The sequence below is a fragment of the Tenrec ecaudatus genome, chromosome 3 (genome assembly GCF_050624435.1).
Source record: "Tenrec ecaudatus isolate mTenEca1 chromosome 3, mTenEca1.hap1, whole genome shotgun sequence".
NCBI classification, from domain to species: Eukaryota; Metazoa; Chordata; class Mammalia; order Afrosoricida; family Tenrecidae; genus Tenrec; species Tenrec ecaudatus.
In genome coordinates, this window is record NC_134532.1 from 151,698,678 (window position 1) to 151,724,817 (window position 26,140).

Below are 26,140 nucleotides of genomic sequence, written 5' to 3' on the forward strand. Positions count from 1 at the left end.
CATATGACCCAGCAATCCCCTTACTGGGCATATACCCAGAAGAGGCAAGAAACAACCCATGGCCAGACATCTGTGCTCCAAATTTCCATCAACAGACAAGTGGATTAAAAAATGTGGTACATACGTACAAGGAAGTACTATGCATCGCTAAAAAGCAGTGATGAACGCATGAAGCATATCGCCGTATGGGAAGAATTGGAGGAAATTATGCTAAGTGAAGTAAGCCAAGCACAAAAGAACAACTGCAACACGAGTCAGCTGAGGTACGTTTATAAAAGAAAAAAGAAAAGAAATGCAAAATGGGCACAGGGAAAAAGCTACTGTATACAAACACTCTAGGGGTGAGGTCCAGGTAGTATGGCAGGGCCAGACCAAATCCAGGGGTACATATGGTAGCCAACTAAAAAGGAGTTGGGTTGGAGGGGGGCATGGAGCAAAAGAAAAAAAAACGGGGGAAAAGGGATTGAAATGTGTAGCAGGGGAATAGGGCACTAACCCACCCAAGGGGAGGGTGTTGTTTATGTCTCTACAGGGAAGGAGATACCAGACTTAAATCTGGTGTTCTGGGATGTGTGTCAGGGGAAGCCAGCCCCTAACACATCATTACGGGTCCAGTAGGCGCAATTGTACAGTGATAATAAGTAAAGATCTTAGTAAAGTTATAGAGAGCATGAGAGATAGAAGTGAAGTATTGAAGTAAATGGAGTAAGACAACGATTCATGGTAGCATGCTCACCTCAGCTCCACTCGGTCCACGTGGAGGGAGAGAGTCCTTCTTTAATGCTAGCCCAGGCTTCTTATATTCTCCGGGGACGTGCAAGCCCCCTAATTACAGGTGAATACATACATCACAGGGAGGGGTTGTGCCATAGGTAATACAGTAATGAGAAGGGGTGGTCTAGGGACATATATGCAATACATGTCACAGAGTCAGTTTGGCCTGTTCCCTGACTCAACTGATAGAAATTATTATTGGTAGGGTGAGCACACTTGGTCACAGGCCTCAGGGAGGAATAGCTTATTGTCCCCAGTAGCAGGGAGTGAGACCTGCCATGCAGTCTGGTTGACTAACTACCCTAGAGGCCTACCCTGTAGTCTGGTGACTAACTACCCTGGGGAGGATGTCTGTAAGTATTTGACCTCTCCCCACAGATGTGAATGCAGTGGACTGGCATGGAGAGGGGAGACAGTGGAAGGGCCTGGAGACCCGGCCCCAATACCAGCTTCATGGACAACCTCAGAAGGATTTACTTCAGAGGACAGCACTGAAACTGCAGCTCAGGGAGAAGGACATGTCTGATCAGAACACCCAGGAGCAAATGAATGGGGAGGAAGAGAGAGTGGAGCACATCCTAGGCCACCAAGCCTGGAGGACTATATCCCCGCTCAGAACAGCCAATGCACAGAGTGGACCATATGGCTGATCCCACTGTGAGACACGATGTCCCTTGCTGACCCATGGCCCTACGGGGGTCAACACTGGAGACTCAGGGTCGGGATTGGCCTGGTCTGACCCACCACACCGAGGCAAAACACTAAGGGCGTGCAACAGAGCAGTGCAGGGAGCAAAGCAGGGAGCTCCCAAAAGAGTGCAAAGGGTAGACTTTGGGGCCAGAGCATGGCACCCTATTGGACTCAACTGGAGGACACACATATAGGTCAAAAACAGACCTTGGTCTATTTACAGGTTTTTTTTGTTTTTTTTTAAACGTATTTATTTATTGTCATTGATTTTCTTTGTTGTTGTCGTGTTTTCTTTTCTTGCTTTGTCTTGTTATGCCTTGTTTTTTTTGATGCATATTATTATCTCAGCAGGTTTATCTAGATAAGATGGACTGGATGAACAGTCTGGAGGAGAAAACAATGGGACCAATGGTTCCAGGGGGACATGGAAGAGGGAGATGTGGGGGAAAGGGGGTGATGTTGACCAACCCAGGGACAAGGGAACAATAAGTGACCCAAAATTAGTGACAAGGAGGGTGTGAGAGACCTGGTAGGGATTCATCAAGGACAATGTAACCGAGAGAAATTACTGAAACCCAAATGAAGGCTGAGTATGATTGTGGGACAAGAAGAAAGTAAAAGGAAATAGAGGAAAGAACAAGGAGGCAGGGGCATTTATAGAGGTCTAAATATAGGCATGTACATATGGAAATATATTTATGTAGGATGATGGGGAAATAGATTGATGTGCATATATTTATAGGTTTAGTATTAACATGGACAGATGGACATTGGCCCTCCACTCAAGTACTTAATGCAAGAACACTTTGTTCTATTTAATTGTCATTCCATGATATACACCTTCCTGACATGATCACTTAAGACAAATGTGTGCATAAGCAAATGTGGGTGAAGAAAGCTCATGGTGCTTGCCTATCAAAAGATATAGCCTCTGGGGTCTTAAAGTCTTGCAGGTAAACAAGCAGCTATCTCACTGAGAAGCAACAAAGCCCACATGGAAGAAGCACACCAGCCTGTGTGATCATGAGGTGTAGAAGGGACCAGGTATCAGGCATCAAAAAACATAAATCATATCATTGTGTGCCCACCTTTCCGATATGATCACTGAAGACAAAGTGTGCATAAGCAAATGTGGTGAAGAAAGCTGATGGTGCCTGACTTTCAAAAGATATAGCGTCTGGGGTCTTAAGGCTCAAAGATAAACAATTGGCTAGCTAGCTCAGACACAACCAAGCCCACATGGAAGAAGCACACTAGCCTGTGTGATTATGAGCTATCTAAGGGATCAGGTATCAGGCATCAAAGAGCAAAAAATCCTATCACTGAATGAGGGGGAGTGCAAAGTTGAGAACCAAAGCCCATCTGTAGGAAACAGGACACTCCCTTACAGAAGGGTTGCAGGGAGGAGATGAGCCAGTCAGCGTGCAGTGTAGCAACAATGAAACATACAACTTTCCTCTAATTCTTAAATGCTTACCCCCCTCCCCCATTATCATGATCCCAATTCTACCTTACAAATCTGGCTAGACCAGAGGATATACACTGGTAGAGACAGGAACCAGAAACACAGGGAATCCAGGACAGATGATTCTTTCAGGACCAGTGGTGAGAGTGGTGATACTGGAGGGTGGAGGGAAGATGGGGTAGAAAGGGGGCACCGATGATAATGATCTACATATAACCTCCTCTCTAGAGGACAGGAAACAGAAAAGTGGGTGAAAGGAGACATTGGACATTGTAAGATGTGACAAAATAATAATAATTTATAAATTATCAAGGGTTCATGAGGGAGGGGGGGAAAGGGAGTGGGGAGGGCAGGGGGAAAATGAGCTGGTACCAGGGACTTAAGTGGAGAGAAAATATTTTGAGAATGATGAGGGCAATGTATGTACAAATGTGCTTGTCACAATTGATGTATGTATGCATTGTGATAAGAGTTGTACGAGCCCCCAATAAAATGATTCTAAAATAATTATTTTCGTTGCTACTTCATAACTGTAATTTTGCTACTGTTATGAATCATAATGTAAATATCTGCTGTTCAAGATGTATTTTCATTGTTACAAATTGAACATAATTAAAGTATAGTGATTAATCACAAAACAATATGTAATGATATATTGTGAAATATTTATTTCTAATTACAAATAAATGAAATTTTGTCTTGAAAAAATAGCTTCATTGGCATAGATTATATAATTTCATCATTCAAGCATATAAAGAAGCATTGTACAATAAGTGCCACAATCAATTTCAGAACACTCTCTTCTCATACTCATTGCTGTCAGATCCCTATTTGCTCCCAGTTTCTCTTTTCAGTCCTATTCTCACTCTCTCACTGCCATCGAGTCAAATCAGACTCATAGTGACCACACAGGACCTGGTTCAGAGACTGCAATGTCCCCTAGGTAATTAGTAATCCAGTTGCCGTCTTGATAGATTTGCCTATCTTGGATTTTATATACAGAAGTCACACAAAACAGAACAGGAAGCAAGCAAGGAAACAAACAAGAACAACAGCAACAAAGAAAACATCAACAATGGCTATAAAAACATAGAATAACTTCAATCAAAAAGAAAGCATAAAATATTAAAAATTGAAACAATTTAAAAATAGGTCAAAAGGGAAATCAAATGATAACAACCTACATTTTAACCAAACTCAAACCATCAACCAAACTTATTGTTGACTCAGTTCTGACTCATAGCCACTTCATACAGTAGAACTGCCCCTGCGACTTTCTGAGACTGTAATTCTTCTCAGGAGTGGAAACCCCATATTTTCCCCACAGAGCAGCTGATAGCCTTTAACTGCTGACCTTGTGATTAGCCGCCCAACACATAATCACTACTCCACCAGGGTTCCTCTTAACCGAACTACATTTGCCCTGACGCCTTTACCATGCTCTGTCTGACAGCAAGGCATTCACATCGTTGGTCAGAAAGGACTCTTGGCGGCATCGTGCACGTGGGGACTGGGCAAGTGGATTTTGGATTTCCACTGTTATCCATAGCTATGATACCATTCCCTCCTTCAGATTTGGATTTTATTATGCACAATACTTGGATGACACAGGCTGGTGTGCCTTTTCCATGTGGAATTAGTTGGTGCCTCACTTACAGGATTGCTTAATTCAAGACAAGCTTTTCATTCTTTCTGATATCTGATTTCTTCACTACACTTTTATTATGGCACCCATATTTTGGGGGGATTTTTTCAGGAGAGGGAATATCAAATAAGGGCATGTTATAAGAACTAATTGTTCTTATTTGGGGCTAGAATTAGTGCGACTCCTTTCATTTTGATTATTGTAATTTGTCTAGATTCATACAGCATAAGTGCCAAGTTCTAATTATTAACAGATATTCGCAGCTGTTTCTTCTCATTGTGAGTGGAATGAAGGTTATTACGGCTTTACCCCTGAAAGCTTTCCTTCGTCAATGCAATTATGGTTGACTGCCCTTTGAGAAGGCAGCTCTTTCTCAGTAACATTAGACCGTCTTCTGCCTGGAGGGCTCATCTTCTTGCACAGTCTGTGACAGTGCTCTATTGCTATTTATGAAGTTGTCAGTATGTGACAAGGGCCCCCCGTTCTCTATGAGGTGTCTGTGGCTAACTCCTCATCTGTGGACAGTCCAGCCCATCTCTGCCCTCTATTCTTAGTCTGTAAGCTCCGCTGAAACGTGTTTACTTTGAGTGACGGAGCTCTCGTTCTACTGCAACCCATGTGCTGCCACAGTCAGACAAACTGACAGACAAATGGTGAACACGAGGCTTAGGGAGATAAATAACATAGGCAGTGCCATCCAGTTAGTACCTGGCAAAACCAATTTTGAATTTGGTTCTCCAGTTCAAGAATAAAAATCTTAATCACTAACTCCTAAGTCTGGCCATGTTTTCCACCTTACAAACTTTATTATCAAGAGAGGGGGAGACACCCAAGGAATCAGGAACATCGTTTTTTTCCTCCTTCTATTCCAATCCAAAATTGCTGGTCATAGTGCAGCTGCTCTTGTCAGGGAAGCCAGTGGAGCCCGGACAGATAGGCACTGTGAACCTATGGAATGAAGGTTGGCCATTGGTTTGTGTTCTGTTCTCTTTACTTTGAAGGTTTTCAGCATTTCCTTGTCTGAAATCAAAGACAATGACCATTTAACAAAAACATGTAAGACTTTGACCATGTAATAAATATATAAATATATAAATATGTGTTTTGGGTGTCATGTTAAGAGCAAACTCTTTGGAATTCTTTTCATTCACTGAGCCAATATTTATTAGATGCCTAAGGTGTTTTAGAAATTAGAGATTCAAAGGTGAGAAAGATGGATGTGCTTCTCACACCACTAAGGAGATATACAGCAAGTAGTCACAGACACAGGTGTAGTAATGACAGTAAAAGACACACCTGTGGTGGATACATTGCGTAGATCAACTCCCAAACCAAACTCACTGCCATGGGAGTGAATGCTGATTCATAGTGACTCCACTCTGGGTTTCTGAGAGGGTAACTGTTTACAGGAGTAGAAAGTCCAGTCTTTCTCCCTCAGAGCTGCTGGTGGTTTTGAACGGGTGACCATACAGATCACAATCCAATGCATAACAACTACACCATCAAGGCTCTGCATAGGCACCTTCCCTAAACTGGCTATATAGGGTGGGAAATGGGTGGTGAATTTCAAATTACTCCTGCCACAGCTGCTGACCATTTTCTTACTTTCTACAACATTCATTGTTTCCTATACTAAGGCCATCTTCATCATTCTTGGTCAACCTCTTTCTAATTGAATGCTTACCTCCTTGTGATAGGTAGGTTTATTGAACCAACCTGGCCAATAGGAACATGTGGGATTAATAAGTTCACAGTTTGATTGGAGGGCAAAGAGATAAGTGACTCGCCAAGTCTTGCTCGTCTCTCTCTTGCTCTCTGGAATAGCTGCTTTAGCTAGTTCTCTGTCTCGACTTGTGAGCTACATCACCTGTGGAACAACCAACCCATAGGTCGTGTCGCTAGAACTTGAGGTTCCTTTGAGACCTGTTTTGCCATGCTGCTGTGTGTACATTGCTTGAGCTTGAAGCTGTCGGATCCTGTAATCTTGCATTGCTTGAGTTCGATATCTCATCCAGGTATGTTTCACTAAGCTCCCGAGCTGCTGACTGTCGGTGACCTACCCTGCTGTCTGTGGCCGGCCTGCCTGCATTGTTTTGGGGGAAGACTCAGCTGTCTGCTTCCTTGACCTTGGACCCAGCAGCCCTCATGAGTTGAAGGACTTCCAGTATATTAACAGTTCCACAGAAGTGAGTTGAACTGAACCCTCTGCACTCCTGTGTGGATTGATTAACTGTTATAGTCTTTCGTACTCTACTTACCAAATCATAAGTGTACTGGTTTGCTTCTTTAGAGAACCCTATCTAACACACACCTCTTCATTCAGATTTTTAAAATCTACTGAACTTCCTCTCCATTTGGAAGTTCTATAACTACACTATTTTCTCTTTTTACTTTGTAATTGTCTTGATTATAAATTGATATCTCTGGTTGCCTATTTTTATTCCTGATGGTTTATTTTACTTTGGATACTTTTATATATGGGTTGATTTTGGGTGGCATTGGTATATATGCTAATAGCAAGTTGTTTCCTGACATTCTTGATTCTGTGTCCGAAGAACTCTCTTTAGAATTTCTTACAAGTTTGATCTGGTTTTTAGAAAGTATTATAATGCTGGTTTATTTATATGAAAATGTCCTAATTTTGCCATCATAATTGAGGGTCAGTTTTTCTGGGTGTATGATTCTTTATTGGCATTTTTTTTTGCCTTTAGGAATTTTATTTATCTATAGCACCCCATTGGCTTTTTTTTTTTTAACCCTTGTGTTGAGGGCTGACTTTCAATAGATTGCAGCGAGGGAGCTGCTCTGCTACGTACGAAACCCCGACTCGGAAGCAGGTAGTCTATGAATGGTTTAGCACCAGGCTCCCCATATTGATGTGCGAGGGGGCGGCCGCCTTTCCCGCCACACCCCGTTTCCCGGGATGAGGGGCACTCCACACCGGACCCTGGTCCCGGCGTGTGGCAGGGGCACGCGCGCGGCCCACCGAGATGGACGAGCGCAAGCCTGCCAACCGGCGGGGACGGCGGGGCACTGGCTATCCGAGGCCAACCGAGGCTCCGCAGTGCTGCCATATCGTTCCTCCTGGGCAGGATTCTGATTTAGAAGCGTTCAGTCATAGTCCCACAGATGGTAGCTTCGCCCCATTGGCTCCACAGCCAAGCACATACACCAAATGTCTGAACCTGCGGTTCCCATTGGCTTTTTGATGGCATGATCTCTCATGAGAAATAAGAACTTTTTAGGTCTCTTTTGTAGGTAACTTTTTTTTCTATTAAAAATACTTTTATTGGAGGCTCTTACATCTCTTATCAGAATCCATACATTCATCCAATGTGTCAAGCACATTTACACATATGCTGCCATCATCATTTTCTTTCTTTTTTTTGTTTTAAACATTTTATTAGGGACTCATACAACTCTTATCACAATCCATACATATACATACGTCAATTGTATAAAGCACATCGGTACATTCTTTGCCTTAATCATTTTCAAAGCATTTGCTCTCCACTTAAGCCCTCTGCATCAGGTCCTCTTTTTTTTATCCCCCTCCCTCCCCGCCCCCCCTCCCTCATGAGCCCTTGATAATTTATAGATTATTATTTTGTCATATCTTGCCCTATCCGGCGTCCCCCTTCACTCCCTTCTCTTTTGTCTGTCCCCTAGGGAGGAGGTCACATGTAGATCCTTGTAATCAATTCCCCCTTTCCAACCCACTCATCCTCTATCACCCCTCACACCCCTGGTCCTGAAGGTATCATCCACCCTGGATTCCCTGTGCCTCCAGCTCCTATATGCACCAGTGTACAACCTCTGCTCTATCCAGACTTGCAAGGTAGAATTCGGATCATGGTAGTTGGGGGAGAGGAAGCATCCAGGATCTGGGGGAAAGGTGTATTCTTCATGGATGCTATATCACACCTTGACTGACTCATCTCCTCCCCTAGACCCCTCTGTGAGGGGATCTCCAGTGGCCAACAAATGTGCTTTGGGTCTCCACTCTGCACTTCCGCCTTTGTCGGGAGCCATAAGGCCTGGCCATAACCTTGCCTGTCCGGAGTCATGAGGCCTGGCCATTGTCTTGATCTTTATTGCCTGAGCTCTGTAACTTTCCACAGGAACTGTTTTTTCTGCGGTCATTGTTCTCAGGGAAACACCTGTGGCTTGCTTCCCCCATTTATTCTCAGAGAAACACCTGCGGCTTGTTTCCCTTTCTTTGGCCTATATAAGCTGTAGCCTTTTACTCAATAAACGAGACTTGATCAGACTGCTGTCTTGTCTCCATTTCTCGTCTCTCTTGTCCCCTCAATTCCCACTCCATCCTCCAGGGTCCGCGTTGAAATTCCCGCGGGTCGGGACACCCCTTCATTCACTATGGTAAGATTTTTTTTTTTGATGATGCCTTATACCTGATCCCTTTGGCACCTCGTAATCGCACTGGCTGGTGTGCTTCTTCCATGTGGGCTTTGTTGCTTCTGAGCTAGATGGCAGCTTGTTCACCTTCAAGCCTTTAAGACCCCAGACACTATCTCTTTTGATAGCCGGGCACCATCAGCTTTCTTTGCCACATTTGCTTATGCACCCGTTTGTCCTCGGCGATCGTGTCATGAAGGTGTGCAGTCAGTGATATGATTTTTTGTTCTTTGATGCCTGATAACTGATCCCTTTGGGACCACGTGATCACACAGGCTGGTGTGTTCTTCCATGTGGGCTTTATTGCTTCTGAGCTACATGGCTGCTTGTTTATCTTCAAGCCTTTAAGACCCCAGATGCTATCTCTTTTGATAGCCTGGCACCATCAGCTTTCTTCACCACATTTACTTGTTCACCCACTTTGGTTTCAGCAGTTGTGTCATGAGGGTGAGCATCGTAGAGTGCCAATTTAATAAAAGAAAGTATTCATCCATTGAGTGAGTGCCTGAGTAGAGGCCAAAGGCCCCTCCGCCACCTTAATACTAAACCTATAAATATAGACACATAGATCTATTTCCCCATCCTCATATATATATTTGCATATGTACATGTCTTTGTCTAGACCTCTATAAATGCCCTTTGCCTCTTAGCTCTTTCCTCTATTTCCTTTGACTTTCCTCCTACCCCACTATCATGCTCCGTCCCCACCTGGGTTACAGCTATACCTCTTCTTTACGTTATGTAGGTAACTTTTTGTCTTTGCCAAATTGTCTGCAGGATGCTTTTTATGTCTTTGGTTTTGAAAAGTTTGATTATGATATCTTATTTATTTCTTGTGCAGTCTATTCTGTTTAGAGTTTATTTTGCTCCTCTTATGCTGATATTCTTGTCTTTCTTGATTAGGAAAGGTTTTTTTGTTTTTGTTTTTTACAACTCTTAGGCAATATCCTCTGTGCTTTTTGTTATTTTTTGCCTGCAGTTCTTGATAAGCCACATGCATCTTAGCCTTTATTTGAATTTTGTTGAATAATGATCTGAGTGTTCCTGTAGTAGTTTAAAAGTGAGGGACTTTTCTTTGAACATACAAATTCTATTTCCATTATTTCAATTCTATGCCCTTGCCTTTTCACTGTATTATTTATTTTTGAACTCTGAGTATTAACCTTCTGGATTTCTATTCACTGTTTTTGTATAATTTTCTTTTTTTTCTAATTTTCAATTTTTCATTTATTTGATTAGTTTGTTTTATAGTATTTTCCTGAATCTCTCTAAAGTTTCCCCCTGTGTTTTCCTTGTTTTCTTCTGCTTTCTTCTAATCCATTCAAAATACTTAGATATAAATTTCTTAATCAGGCACTTCCAATGCCACTTATTCCTCAGAGAAGTCTTCCGGACATGTCTTCCAATCATGTGTCTGAACCACTCTGCCTTGTTTCTTTGTGTGACCTGAAACGGTCTCTTGTCTCTGGAGCATTGCAAGGTTGTAATATGTGTACTCAATTGATGATTTTATGTTGTTTTTGAACTCAGGCACTCACTACCTAACTTTTGGTGGTAGAGAATGAGTGAGTGTGTAATTTTGTGTTCACTATCCAGGTAGTACAATTGGGTGCAGGTTTGGTTGGTGTTAGATGATGTCTTTCAATGATCAAGTGATATAGGAGTGCCTTAGTTCACCTATTATGTGGGCCTATCGGATGCATAGCTACAGAATGGGTGTGGCTGGTCTTTGTGGGCAGTTATTGCCCATGGAGTAGTATAAGAAAAAGAAGGAAAAATAACAAGAGATGAAAACAAGAGCAAAATATGTGCAGGATAGGAGGCAAACAATAACAAGATGAAATATATTAATAACCAAAGAAAAGGAAAATGCAAATAAGAAAAGAAAAAAATACAACAAATAAACATATGGAAGAGTGAAAGGAACCCCGTTGGCCTAGTGGGTTACAAGTTGGGCAGGTAACTAAAATGACAGCAACTCCAACCCATCAGTTGCTCCATCAGAGATATATGAGGTTTTCTGCCCCCATATAAAATTAATCCCTGGAAACTTACAGAGGTACTTTTGCTCTGAACTATAAGATCACTATGAGTTAAAGCCAACTCAATAGCATTGAATTGGTTTGGTTTTGGAGGGCTGAGTGAAAAAGAAAAGCGAATAGTAAAGAAAAACACTAAATTAAAAATGATGGTAAGGATTAAAAAAGTGGAACAGAAGAAAAGAAAGAAAAAAGGAAAGTGGAAGAAAGGATAAAAGAAAAAGGGAAGGGAACAAAAAGGAAGAGAAAAACCCAGAAAAGATAATTTTTAAAAAAGGAGAAAGCTGGAGAGGGGAGAAGAGCACTAGGTGTGATTTGGCATCCTCTGTGAACCACAGAGCTCTTTGGGATGGGGACGAGTTGGGAGGTTTGTGAGATCTGATTCCAGAAGGACAGATCCTTCCCCCAAGTCACCTGATTTGGAAGTAGTTCCTACTGGCTCGAATTGTGGCTAAAGTCCGAGACCATGCTCTCTGATGGAAATTTTAGAGACCTGTTGGGTAGCTAGGTGCAGATCATCTGGTTGTGGAAAGAATGCCTTTGCATTCTGGAGTGACCAGGGACAAAGCACTATGGATCCTGCTGGTCTGCTGAGAGAATTTTTACTGGCTTCCAGATGTATGGGTGGTGCACTACGCTCCCATCCCCCAGGGCGTGACTCTGACTCAAGTAGAAATACAAACTCCATGGTGGGCTGTCATTGGTCATTGGATGGATGAGGGTGGAGGCTGGCCACATATCTGATCAGAGTAAGGTGTGGAGAACAAAAGAGTATTCTGCCTTTTTTATTGCTAGCCACCAGCTTGCCAGGCCGTGTCTTGATTAACTGCTCTTTGCAGAAGTTCAAAATAGCTACATCATGTCAGACTGACACTTCACCTGTCTCCTTTCTGGCTGCTTTTGTTAGCTTTTTCTACTGGATGCTAATCAATCTACTTCTCTATGCATTCCTCTGAAGCTCAGGGTTCTATTGGCTTTTTTTTTCTCTCTCTCTCATGTCTTTTTTATTAGAGGGTCTGTGTAGCATTCTTTCCTGGCTCTTCATTTTGCTGAGGTCTTCTCTTTTTCCTGTCTTTTAAATGCCCATTTATTATTATTTTTCATGTATGAAATCGTTGATTCTATCTGATAACTGACCTCAGTGCATCAACTCTGTTCTTGAGATGGTTTCTAAATTTTGGTGGGATGTACTCAAGAGCCTGTTCATAGTTCGGCTCTCGTAGACCTGTTTGAATTTCCTTCACAATCTTGAAGTCGCATATGAGCAATCTACGGTCTGTGTCATCATTGGCCCCTGGCCTTGTCCTGACTGATAATATTGAGCTTCTTAATTATTTATTTCCAAATATGTAGTCTATTGGATTCCTTTGTATTCTATCTGGTGAGGTTCATATGTATAGTCACTGTTTATGTTGTTGAAAAAATATTTTTGATAAGTCACTGGTCTTTCAGAATTCTGTCATGTGATAGTTAACATAATTTTTATCCTCAAAGCCATATTTTCTGTTAATCCTTCTTTATTTCCCCCTTTCCCAAATGGCGTATAGTTGAACACACAGTATGTAGCCTTTTCAGCTAGCTACTTTCACTTTGCAGTGTGTTTTAAACTACCTTAACTTTTCACCCCCACCATTTGTCTGTCAGTTTGTCCTACTGTTGTGGCTTGTGTGATGCTGCGACACTGGAAGCTCTGCCACTGGTATTTCACATGCCACCAGGGCCACCCACAGTGAACAGGTTTCAGCAGGGCTTACAGACTAAGAACAGACCATGAAGAAGAAATCTGTTGTCTAATTCTGAGGAATCAGGCACTGAAAAACTTATAGACAGAAACAAAACATTGTCAGGTACTAAAAAACTCACAAAAAGAAGCAGAAAATTGTCAGAGATAGTGCCAGAGGATGAGAACCTCAAGTTAAAAGACACTCAAAGTATGACTTAAAATAAAGCTGTCTTCTCAAAGTATAGTTGACCATAGGGATGTGAATGGAGTAAAGCCTGTGAAAATAAAGTCATTGGGACCTTCATTTGCTGATTTTGGCTGCAAGCAGAGAAAATCAGAAAGATATCTATTTGTATTTCATTGACTATACACTAAGGCATATGATGGTGCGGACCTTAACCAACTATGGCAAGCCTAGGGAAGACTGAGGATCCATTGTGCTCCTGCAGCGCTTGTACAGGGATCAGTTGTGCCAATAAAGCAAGGGTATACTGCACGGTTTAAAATCAGGAAAGGTGTGCGTCAAACTTACTCATCAAACATTGAACAATGCATTTGAATATAAACAATTCACTTATTGAGTACAATTTAAATGATTTTGAAGCTGCACTTTGGTAACTTGTTCTAGTTTACTTATGTTAAATAAAAATAGGTCTGGACATTTAAAAAAATCATTTTAATAGGGGCTCCTACAACTCTTATCACAATCCATACATACATCAATTGTGTAAAGCACATCTGTACATTTATTGCCCTAATCATACTCAGAACATTTGCTCTCCACTTAAGCCCCTGGCATCAGGTCCTCATTCCCCCCCCCACCCTTCCCGCTCTCCCCTCCCTCATAAACCCTTGAAAATTTATATACTATTATTTTGTCATATCTTGCCCTGTCTGACGTCTCCCTTCACCCACTTTTCTGTTGTCCATCCCCCAGAGAGGAGGTCACCTGTAGATCCTTGTAATCGGTTCCCCCTTTCAAACCCACCCTCCCTCGACGTTCCCAGTATCGCCACTCACACCACTGTTCCTGAAGGGATCATTCGCCCCAGATTCCCTGTGTTTCTGGTTCCTATCTGTACCAGTGTGCATCCTCTGGTCTAGCCAGACTTGCAAGGTAGAATTTGGATCATGATAGAGGGGAAGGGGGGGGAGGGGAGGAAGAAGCATTTAGGAACTAGAGGAAAGTTGTATTTTTCATCGTTGCTACATTGCACCCTGTCCGGCTCATCTCCTTCCCGAGACCCCTCTGCAAGGGGAACTCCAGTGGCCTACAAATGGGCTTTGGGTCTCCACTCCGCACTCTCTACCTCATTCACTATGGAAAGATTTTGTTGTTCTGATGATGCCTGATCCCTGATCCCTTTGACACCTTGTGATTGCACAGACTGGTGTGCTTCTTCCATGTGGGCTTTGTTGATTCTGAGCTAGTTGGCTGCTTGTTTACCTTCAAGTCTTCAAGACCCAAGACACTATATCTTTTGATAGCCGGACACCATCAGCTTTTTTCGCCAAGGTCTGGAAATTTATGAGTGCCTAAATATTGATTCCAGATTGTGAAATTGGACTATAATTCCGAAAATGTCTCTTATCCAAATAAAGCTTCCTATTGATAAGCCAGGCAGCACCTTAATAGCCCGAATCACTTACAGAAGAACCTTAGAAACATCTGAGCATTGTTACCAATGATATTTTATCTAAAATTAAAAATCACATTACCACATTTGTTGTCACAGTGAGGCAAATATTTGTGCTCAAAAGCTCATGTGTTATGTTTCAGTATTCACACTGTGGTCGCTCTCTCCAACCACCTCTCTGTCTCTTTTCCAGAAAATGTTGTAGAAAGCACAAAACATAACTTAAAGAGCTGTTAGATCTTGCCAAGAAGTACAAGGGCTTGGACCTGTCACTTTCAGAATGCTCTCATCCACTAGTATGAAACATACTCTGTCTTCCTCTCTTTAGTGAAAAGAAAATTGTAACCAAATATGGTTTTTAAGAGGACTACTAGATGAATAATTACACAAAGAACTGAAAGGCAGGGATAGGTAGCCACACTCATGATAAAATCTTTGTATGTTTGGCATTGGGTCATGGACGAAGCGCATCAGCCTGTGCGATCACGAGGTGTCGAAGGGATCAGGTATAAGGTATCATCAGAAAAAAAAATCTTACCATAGTGAATGAAGGGGGAAGTGCAGAGTGGAGACCCAAAGCACATTTGTTGGCCACTGGAGATCCCCTCGCAGAGGGGTCTAGGGGAGGAGATGAGTCAGCCAGTATGTGATGTAGCAACGATGAAGAATGCACCTTTCCTCCAGTTCCTAAATGCTTCCTCCCCCGCAACTATCACGATCCGAATTCTACCTTGTAAGTCTGGATAGAGCAGAGGATGCACACTGGTGCATATGGGGGCTGGAGGCACAGGGAATCCAGGGAGGACCTTCAGGACCTTCAGGACCAGGGGTGTGAGTGACGATACTGGGAGGGTAGAGAGAGGGTGGGTTTGGCAAGAGGGAACTGATTACAAGGATCTACACGTGACCTCCTCCCTGGGGGATGGACAACAGAAAAGGGGGTGAAGAGAGACGTTGGACAGGTCAAGATATGACAAAATAATAATTTATAAATTACCAAGGGCTAATGAGAGAGGAGGGAGAGGGGAGGGAGGGGAAATAAAGAGGACCTGATGCAAAGGGCTTAAGTGGAGAACAAATGCTTTGAAAATGATGAAGGCAAAAATATGTACAGATGTGCTTTACACAATTGATGTATGTATGGATTGTGATAAGACTTGTATGAGTCCCGAATAAGATGTTTTAAAAATTTTGGTGTTGGGTACCACTGAGTCCATACAGCAGAATGAAACACTGCTGGTCCTGCACCATCCTCACCATTGTCATTCTGCTAGAGCCCTTCGGCACACTCACCGCGCCCATCCATTTTCTTGAGGGTCTTACCCACCCCCCACTGCCGATCCTCTGCTTTCCTAAGCTTAGTGCCCTTTTCTAGTCTCCCTTGATAACCCGTCCAGGCTCGGTGAGACCAAGGCTGCCCACCCTCGCTGCCTAGGAGGCGTGTCGTGCTTCTGGTTGTACTTTCTCCAAGACAGAGTAAATTGTTCTTCTAGCAGTTCATGGTGCTTCCATATTTTTTTTTTTTTGCCAAAACCATACTCCAGATTCCTCCATTTTTATCCAGTCTTCCTTACTTAGTGTCCAGTTTTCACATACATATGAGATTGGAGGGAAAAAACCACCCTGGCTTGGATCAGGTGCACCTTAATGTTCAATGTGACCTCTTTGCTTTCTAACGCTTTAAAGGGGTTTGGTGTAGCATATTTGTCCAAGGCAGTAAGTCCTTTGATTTCCTGACTGCTGCTTCCATGAGCATTGATTGTGGATCCAACGGAAATCCTTGACAAATTCAATCTTTTCTCTGTTTTTCCCGATATTACTTCATGGTCCAGGTGTGCGGATTTTGGTTTTCTTTACATTGAGCTGTAACCCATATTGAACTGCAGCAAGTGCTTCAAGTCCTCCTTGCTTTCAGCAATCAAGGGTGTGCCCTCTGCACATCTGCACATCAAAAGCAATTAAGTCCTCTTCCAGTCCAGATGCTGTTTCTTTCTCTATATAGACCAGCTTCTCTGATTGTTTGCTCAGCATCCAGACTGCACCAGTATGGTGAAAGGATACAACACTAATGCACATTTCCCTGAATTTAAGACATGTATTATTCCTTTGTTCAGTTTGAACAACTTCATCTTGGTCTTTGTCTAGGAAACACATGAGTAAAATTAAGTGTTCTAATATTATAAGCTTTACAATTAGTTTGTTTCGATCCACACCACTGAGTGCCTTGTTACACCAGATAAAACACAAGGAAACATCTTTTTGGTGTCTGTGGTTTTAGTCAAGCTCTATCTGACATCAGCAATGCTGTCCCTTTTCCCAGGTCCTCTTATGAATTTCTGGCAGTTCCCTGTAGAAGTATTGTTGCAAATATTTTATAATAATTTTAGCAATATTTTATTTGTGTGTGATATTAATATTTTCCAAATATTTGCACATTTTGTTGGGTCCCTTTCTTTAAAATGGACACAAATATGGATCTCTTAGCCAGGTAGCTGTCTCCCAAATTTCCTGGTATCAACAAGTGAGTGTTTCAAGAATGGCACTAGTTTGTTGAAATATTTCAATTGTTATCCTATCAATTTCTGGAATTTTGTTTTTTGCGAATACCTTTGTAGACTCATAAACTTATATTTTAGCAATTCACTTCTGACAATCCAGTAATCAAATATTGAATTACAACCTAGAATATCAATTGTTAATTTAAGTGGATTATCACTGTCCTTAGGATACTATTTTCAGACATTCTCTTAAAAAGTTCTTGGGAAATTGAACTATGGATTTTAAATAGTTTCTTAAAGAATGTGAAAGAGAGAGTGTTAAGAGATGAATAATATTTTTTTAAAATTAATAAATCATTTTTGGGGGCTCTTACAGCTCTTATAACAATCCATACATCAATTGTATCAAACATATTTGTACATACGTTGCCATCATAAGTTTTTAAAAACATTTTCTTTCTACTTGAGCCATGGGCCAATTTTTTAGCCAGTAGAAAATCTTGGCACATTATTAAATTCTCACAAAGTATATCTAGCTTTTAATTAGCAAATTACATTAAAATAGTAATTCTTTTGGAAACTTTTAGATAAACACTAACAGTTTTATACTCACATAATTTTAGATCAATTAATTTGATGCCAAGCTATTTGAAGTAAAAATAAGTAGGATTTTTGTCCCCACTTGTACACATTGTACCCCATTTTTCTAGGACTAAAAGCTGGCTTGTGTTGAGTAGACTCTGAGAAAAGATATAAAAATCATCCGTCTCATTAGAAACATATTCAAATGAAGCTCTTCCCCCAATGGGCAGTCTTCCTTGTTTTTTATTGATTCCTACTGACTTTCATCCCAGAAGATGATCCCGTTCTTCTCTTATCCCAAAATCTGGAAACACGTTGTTTGGGGTTGACAGTGTCCCACATATTTATTGCTACTGAAAGACATTTGAAACTGTTATTACATTTCCACTTGGATATTTGACACAGAATGCACATAGCTTCAGAGTTCAATTCTTAAAACAAGTTTCCATGGAAACCAAACTGAAAACAACTAGGAGGCAAGAAAACAGACGACCATCTTTCTTGGGGGATCATTGTCAGCACAAATACATCGATTTCTTTAAGGCCTGCACATTTTGGCTTATGTTTAATGATAACTTCCATTTGGTCAATGCCTCAAAAGAGCTATATGTGTAGGCACTATTGGATTCAAAATTTTATATTATGCATGTAAATGTCTTAGTTTTCCTTCGCAAAGAATGTAGACCACCAACATTTTTCATTTAAATTCTCCTTTCCTTATGCCATCACATCGGTACTTGATTGTACGTAATCAACCTTCAGATGATTACCTTCTTAGGGCACACATGTAGCCACTAAGGAGTGGTTGGCAACCGTGGACTTTCTGACTGCTGAAATAAAATCAGCTCTTCAAGAAACAAGCAAGACGATTCTGCAACATAAAGATGCTGCGAGTTACAGGGAAACATTTCAAACACCAAATGTTAAGCAGATCTCTGAGATGGACAGAGAGAACCGAGTGTCAGTGACACACATCTGAACCTCCTCTTTGCCATTGAGGTTGGAGATGCGTATTATTCAATTTTAAGACAAATGTTATTTATACAGAAGTCTATGATAAAACAGTGTTTTATTACAGGAGGTTAAGGTGAAAATTTGAGAGTGAGTCAAAAAGAATTGCTTACAGGATTCTAGTTCATACATGCATGGGATTATTCCAAACAAAATGGGTTTAAACATGTGCTTGCAGTCAGTGGATTGGTATAGAAAGTTATATCAGTGATAAATTTGTCTTAATCTTGTTAAGGTGACTTTGAAACACAAATCCAATTAAAATAGTAACTTTTAAAGGAATCTTCTGGGCTAGTTAAATTAAAAGCAGAGAAGTCAGCACAGAAGTAATAGCAACTGTTTTTGTTGTTCTTTTTTGGTCTTAAAAGGAGTAATCTTGATAGATTTTCTTGAAGGACACAGGAGGGTCATGGGAACATATTATGGAAGGTGTTTTTAAAAATTGAAAACTGCGGTAGTGTGAAAACTTTGTGCCAAGTAATTATTTTCCATCATGACAATGTACCTGTTCATTTTTTGAGGGTGTCAAGGGCTAGCCTATGAGATTTTCATGGGCAAACCTTGACCCACCTACCTTTCATTCAAATGTCACCCTCTCAAACTTCTTTTTATTTCCAAGACAAAAATAACATCTCAAAAGGATACAATTAGAGTAGCTTTAGCATGCCCAAACTACTGCTTTGGCAAGGTGTAAATCAAAGAGCTCAGAATCTTTTGAAGGAAAGACAAAAGAAATGGAAATACTGCCTTTATAAGTATCTATAGACACAGACAAAGCTATGTTGAGGAGCAATAGCTTCATATTTGTTATTTTTCAAAATTCAATGTAGGCTTCTAGAATTTTGGAATAATACTTGAGATTTACTCTCACAGTAGCAATACTTTTTGACGTATCCTGTTCAAAATAATGGTAAACAATTTACTGAGCCAGCCCAAATCTCAAAACAAACCCATTGCCATAAAAGACATTTTTCCTCTCCATGACCACATAGAGCAGTAGGAATGTCCGATAGACTTTCCTAGCTTAGCAGCATGCCATACGTTTCTCCTGTGATTAGAACCCAGGGAGTTTGAACTACGAATCCAGGAAAGCCCAGGACCTGGAAAAAGATCCGTTTGTCTAAGAGATTAAGCAGAACATTTTCAAATGATGTTGAAAATTACAGTAAAGTAGAGAAAGCATGACAAGAAAATATTGATGACAAGTACAGATCATTCCGGCAAGGGCTGGCATTGGGGAGGTTCATCAAAGGATTAGCAGGGAGAAGGTTTAATAAATATGTACAGAAACAAACTCGTTAGAAATCTAGAAACGAGTAAGAAATTGTAGATCTGACCAAGATAAATTTCCATTGAAGGACTCTGATTCTAATTATTGAAAGTGTTGCCTATTGCTAACCCTTATTGTTTGTGTGAAGTGTCCAGCCACTTTTGAGTTTGCAGTAATCTGTACAAGTCAATAATGTATGCATTATGGTTTGTAGCCAGGTTATATTTGTATAATCCCCTTTGCTCAATTGTGCTTTAAATTCTATAGCATTGGCTAAATTAATGACACAATCAATGGACTTACCTTAAGCCCCAGGGGGTTGATAATGACCTATAACATAAAAGAACAATGATGTCTCTAGGGTGAACCAGGAACATATGTAACCACGGATATATGAATGGATCTTGGGCTTGCACTTAATTCTATTTCCAATCTAAGAAAAATTAGTTCACATGACATGGTTTTGCTTGATATTCACCTTCATGAGGAGATACTGGAGACTTGGGTGCTATAGGAAAGGGTGATGAAGAAACTAGATGATGGCTGGCTATCAGAAAGAATAGCATCTGGAGCTCCCAAAATCTTGTCTTCAAAGAAGCAGCCATCGAAGTAAAGTGTCAGCTAAATCCACATGGAAGAAGCACACCAACCTGTGTGATCTAAGGATTATAAATAATGTGATTTAAATCTGAAGGATGGAATAGTATCAGAATTTAAATCATGGTCCCCAGGTTTGAAGAAGGCTATGGATGGCAGTGGAAGCCCAAGTCCATGTGTGGTGTCCACACATAGATTAAGCCTCAAGTGAATACATTCTGATCATAGATGAGGGATGTGAACCATCTGGTTATTTGAAAGCATTGTAGAGATGATTAGAGTAGATGTAGTTTAAATGTAACATCTTACTTGATTCCCCTTTTGGTGTATTTAAATGTTGTATCAGTTTAAAAAATAAAGTGGAGAAATACATGTGGATGTGAATAGTTTTGCTATCATGCAGAGTGCATTGGAAAGTGGATTATGGCAAATGTAGTTGGTTAAAATTTAATACTTTATCATTGATCTCCTTTTGAACCATTTTTCTTAAATCATTTTATTGGGGGCTCATAAAATTCTTATCACAATCCACACATACATCCATTGTGTCAAGCACATTTGCACATTTGTTGTCATCATCATTCTCAACACATTTGCTTTCTACTTGAGCCCTTAATATCAGCTCCTCATTTCCCCATCCCCCTCCCTTATGAACCCTTCATAATTAATAAATTATTATTGTTTTGTCATATTTTACACTGTCTGACGTCTCCCTTCACCCACCTTTCTGTTGGCCATCCCCCAGGGAGGAGGTTATATGTAGATCCTTGTAATTGGTTCCCTCTTTCTACCCCATCTTCCTTCCACCCTCCAGGTATCGCCACTTACACCACTGGTCCTGAAGGGGTCATCTGTCCTGGATTCTCTGTGCTTTCAGTTCCTATTTGTACCAATGTACATCCTCTGGTCTAGCCAGATTTGTAAGGTAGAATTGGGATCATGATAGTGGGGGGAGGAAGCATTTAAAAACTAGAGGAAAGTTGTATGTTTCATCGTTGCTACCCTGCACCCTGACTGGCTCATTTCCTCCCTGTAACCCTTCTGTAAGTGGGTGTCCAGTTGCCTACAGATGGACTTTGGGTCTCTACTCTGCACTCACCCTCATTCACAATGATATGATTTTTTGTTCTTTGATGCCTGATACCTGATCCCTCTGACACCTCGTAATCACACAGGCTGGTGTGCTTCTTCCATGTGGGCTTAGTTGCTTCTGAGCTAGATGGCTGCTTGTTTATCTTTGAGTCCTTAAGACCCCAGATGCTATATCTTTTGATAGGCGGGCCCCATCAGCTTTCTTCACCACATTTGTTTATGCATCCATTTGTCTTCAGTGATCATATCGGGAAGGTGGGCACCCAGTGATATGATTTTTTGTTCTTTGATATGTGATACCTGCTCTCCTCTACACCTCGTGGTCAGGCTGGTGTGCTTCTTCCACGTGGGCTTGATTTCTTCTGAGCTAGATGGCTGCTTGTTTATCTTTAAGCCCTTAAGACCCCAAACACTATATCTTTTGATAGGCAGGCACCATCATCTTTCTTCACCCACATTTGCTTATGCACACATTTGTCTTCAGCATCATGGAATGCTAATTTAATAGAACAATGTGTTCTTGCATTGAGTAAGTTCTTTAGTGGAGGTCCAATGGTACTTGAGTGGAGGTTCAATGCCTTTTAACCCATTTTAAAGTTATTCAAGCTTTTAATATTTTCTGATTTCTTTTGATTCAGGCATTTATTTTACTATTGTTGTTAGCCTTTTTGTTTGATTTTACATGTTTTGATATTTGAAATCCAGCATGGGTGGATCTTTAGACATAGTAAATAAATTAATGGTTTATTGGGAGTATGGCAGGGGTGGTGGGGGGCAGGGAAATGGGGAGCTAATAACAATGAATAGAATAAATAAGAAAATGTTCTAAAATTGTGGTAATGATCATACAGTTTTTCTTGATACACTTCAACTACAGTATTGAATTGTAGGATATGTAGATTATGTCCCAATAAAACTGTTTTAAGAAAAACAAAAGAAGACAGGAAGGATAAACAATCTGGAGGAGAAAACAATGGGACTGATGGCTTCAGGGGGACATGGGAGTCCTGGAGGGGAAGTAAAGGAAGTGGGTGTTAACCAACCCAGGGACAATAGAACAACAACTATCCAAAAATAGATGACAAGGAAGGTATAGGAGGCCTGCCAGGGCTTAATCAAGGGCAATGTAACCAAGAAAAATTACTGAAACTCATATGAAGGCTGAGCATGAGAGTGAGACAAGAGATAAGTAAAAGGAAATAGAGGAAAGAAGTAGGAGGCAAAGGGCATTTATAGAGAGCTATACACAGGCATGTACATATGTAAATATATTTATATGTGACAATGAGGAAATCGATCTATGTACATATATTTATAGGTTTAATATTAAGGTGGCAGACAGACATTGGGCCTCTTCTCAATTACTCCCTCAATTAAATTTGCATTCCATGACAATAGACCTTCTGGTGGGGGAAAGGAACTGACTTACCATGCCCAGAAGGAAGCAGAAGCAAATGAAAGGGGGAAGGAAGGGAGTGGAGCACACCAAGCCTTGAGGATGATCACCCTACTCAGAGCAGCCAATGCAGTGAGGATCATATGGCTGGCCCCAATATGAGATGCGACATCCCGCACTGGCCCATAACCCTACAGGGGACAACACTGGAGACACAGTGTGGGATTTTTGCCTGAGTTGATCCCATCACACTGAGGCAAAACACTAAGGGCATGCAACAGAACAGCAAGGGGAGCAGAAGAAGGAAGTCCCGAGGGAATACCAAAAACAGACTTTGGGGACAGGGCATGGCACCCCATCAGACCCGACTGGAAAATACTCCTAAAGGTCAACAAACAGACCTTGAACTATTTATAGGCTTTTCTTTCTTTCTTCCTCTTTCTTTTTGATTTTGTATGTCATTGGCTTTTTTTGGTTGTTGTTTCTGTCATTGTTTTGTTTTTCTGTTTTACTTTGTTTGGTACTCTTATTTTTATGTGCATACTATTATCTGTAGGTCTATCTAGATAAGATTGGCTGGATAAACAATGTGGAGAAGAAAACAACAGGACTGATGGCTCCAGTGGGGACATAGGAGATGGGAAGTGGGAAAAGAAAGTGGTGATAACCAACCCAGGGACAAGGGAACAATGAGTGATTCAAAACCAGTGTCAAAGAGAGTGTGGGAGGCCTGGTAAAGAGTTATCAAGGGCAATGTAATCGAGAGGAATTTCTGAAACCCAAATGAAGGCTGAGGATGATAGTGGGACAAGAGGAAAGTCAAAGGAAATAGAAGAGCTAGGAGACAAAGGGCATATATAGAAGCCTAAATGTGGGCATGTACATATGTAAATATATTTATATATGTGGATGGGTAAATACATCAATGTGCATATATTTATAGGTTTAGTATTAAGGTAGCAGATGGACATTGGACCTCTACTCAGTACTCCCTCAATACAAGAACATTTTGTTCTATTAAATGGACATTCCATGATGCTCACCTTCCTGTCATGATCGCTGAAGAAAATTGTGTGCATAAGCAAGTGTGGTGATAAGGCTGATGCTGCCTGGCTATCAACAGATATAGCATCTGAGGTCTTAAAGACTTGAAGGTAAACAAGCGGCTATCTAGCCCAGAAGGAACTAAGCCCACATGGAAAAAGCACACCTACCTGTGTGATCACAAGGTGTTGAAGGGATCAGGTATCAAGCACCAAAGAACAAAAAAATTATATAATCGTGAATGAGGGGGAGGGCGGGGTGGGGGCCCAAGGCCCATCTGTAGGCAACTGGACATCCTCTTGCAGAGGGGTCACAGGGAACAGAGGAGTCAGTCAGCATGCAATGTAGCATCGATGAAACACACAACTTTCCTCTAGTTCTTAAATGCTTCTGCCCCCCTTCCCCACGATCACAATCCCAATTCTACCTTACAAACCTGGCTAGACCAGAGGATGTACACTGGTGTGGATAGGAACTGGAAACACAGGGAATCCAGGACACATGAACCTCTCAGGACAATGGAGAGAGCTGCGATACCAGAAGGGTGGAGGGAAGGTGGGGTAGAAAGGGGGAACTGATTACAAGAATCTGCATATAACTTCCTCGCTGGGGGATGGACAACAGAAAAGTGGGTGAAGGGAGACATCAGGCAGTGTAACATGATAACATAATAATTTATAAATTATCAAGGATTCACTATGGAGGGGGAAATGGGAGGGAGGGAAAAAATGAGGAGCTGATACCAAAGGCTCAAGTGAAAAGCAAATGTTTTGAGAATAATGATGGCAACAAATGTAGAAATGTGCTTGATACAATAGATGTATATATGATTGTGATAAGAGTTGAAGAAGCACACCAGCTTGTGTGATCACGAGGTGTCGATAGGATCAGGTTTCAGGCATCAAAGAACTAAAAATCAATATCATTGTGAATGAAGGGGAATGCAGGGTGGAGACCCAAAGGCCCTCTGTTGGCAACTGGACATCCCCTTACAGAAGGGTCGCAGGGAGGAGACAAACCAGTTAGAGTGCACCAATGAAACATACAGCTTTCCTCTATTTCTTTAATGCCTCCTCCCCACTATGATCATGATCCCAAATCTACCTTACAAATCTGGCTAGATCAGAGGATGTACATTGGTACTGCTAAGAGTTGGGTAACATGCTCATAATTTCGTTTCCTAGTTTGCATAGTATAACTCTGTAAATTGACAGTTTATTTGTTATGATTATTATTTTTCAATTTTAACAGTTTTATTGACATGATATTTATGTTTCATACAATTAACTGGCTTGAATATACTAAAAAAGTTGTACAATCATTACTACAATAAATTTTAGAACATTTTTTCAGTTATGTATTCAATAGCTCCTAATCTCTCATGCCATAGCTCATTTCCTCCTAATCTCTCATGCTATAGCTATTATTCTATTACACTATTACTCTAGTTACTCACTTTGAATTGACCTATTCTGGATTTCATATAAAGAAAATAATCCAAACTCCCTGGCCCCAACAATGATAACAAATAGAGCACAGAAAAGTCTCAATCCAAGAGAAAGCAGAAGATAATAGGAAATAGCATGAATTACAAACGGGTCTAAAGGGAAAGCAAATGAAAACATGCTCCAGTTTAACCCGTGTCTGCATTAATTCACTTTCCAATGGGTCTGTGTGAGGAAAGGCTTCTCACTGCCCCAGTCATGATTTGAGGGACTTCAATGGCAGCGCCATCCCCACGGGGGCTCTGTAAATCGATTTGGGGCTTTCCCTGTGATCCATAGTTTTGTGCAAACTGGATGCTCAGATTTTAAGCTTTAAAACAATTCCCTCCTCTAAACCTTTATTTTATTACTTACAGTCCTTGGATCACACAAGCTAGTGTGCTTCCACCATGACAGATTTTAGAAATGAAATTCAGACCAGTTGTACTGGATGAAGAAACAAAGTAACTTGTTGAATAACCTAAACTCTTTTAATTCACCTACATAAGGCAGGATTGTCTCCAAATCTTTGAGCCTGTAAGGAGGAGGTTATTGATCCCAGCCATTTGGGAGAAGGCGCTATAGAAGAAGGAACAAAGTAGGACCCAACATACTTCATAGAAGAGCAAACAAAATATAAATAGTCTACCCATTTTCTATACTGTTATCAACTTTATCAGTTTCCATTGAGTCAATTCTGGGTCATAGTGACCTTACGTATGTTAATGTACACATGTTCTCCAGGGAGCTTTTATCACCTGATTTTTTGGATGTAGA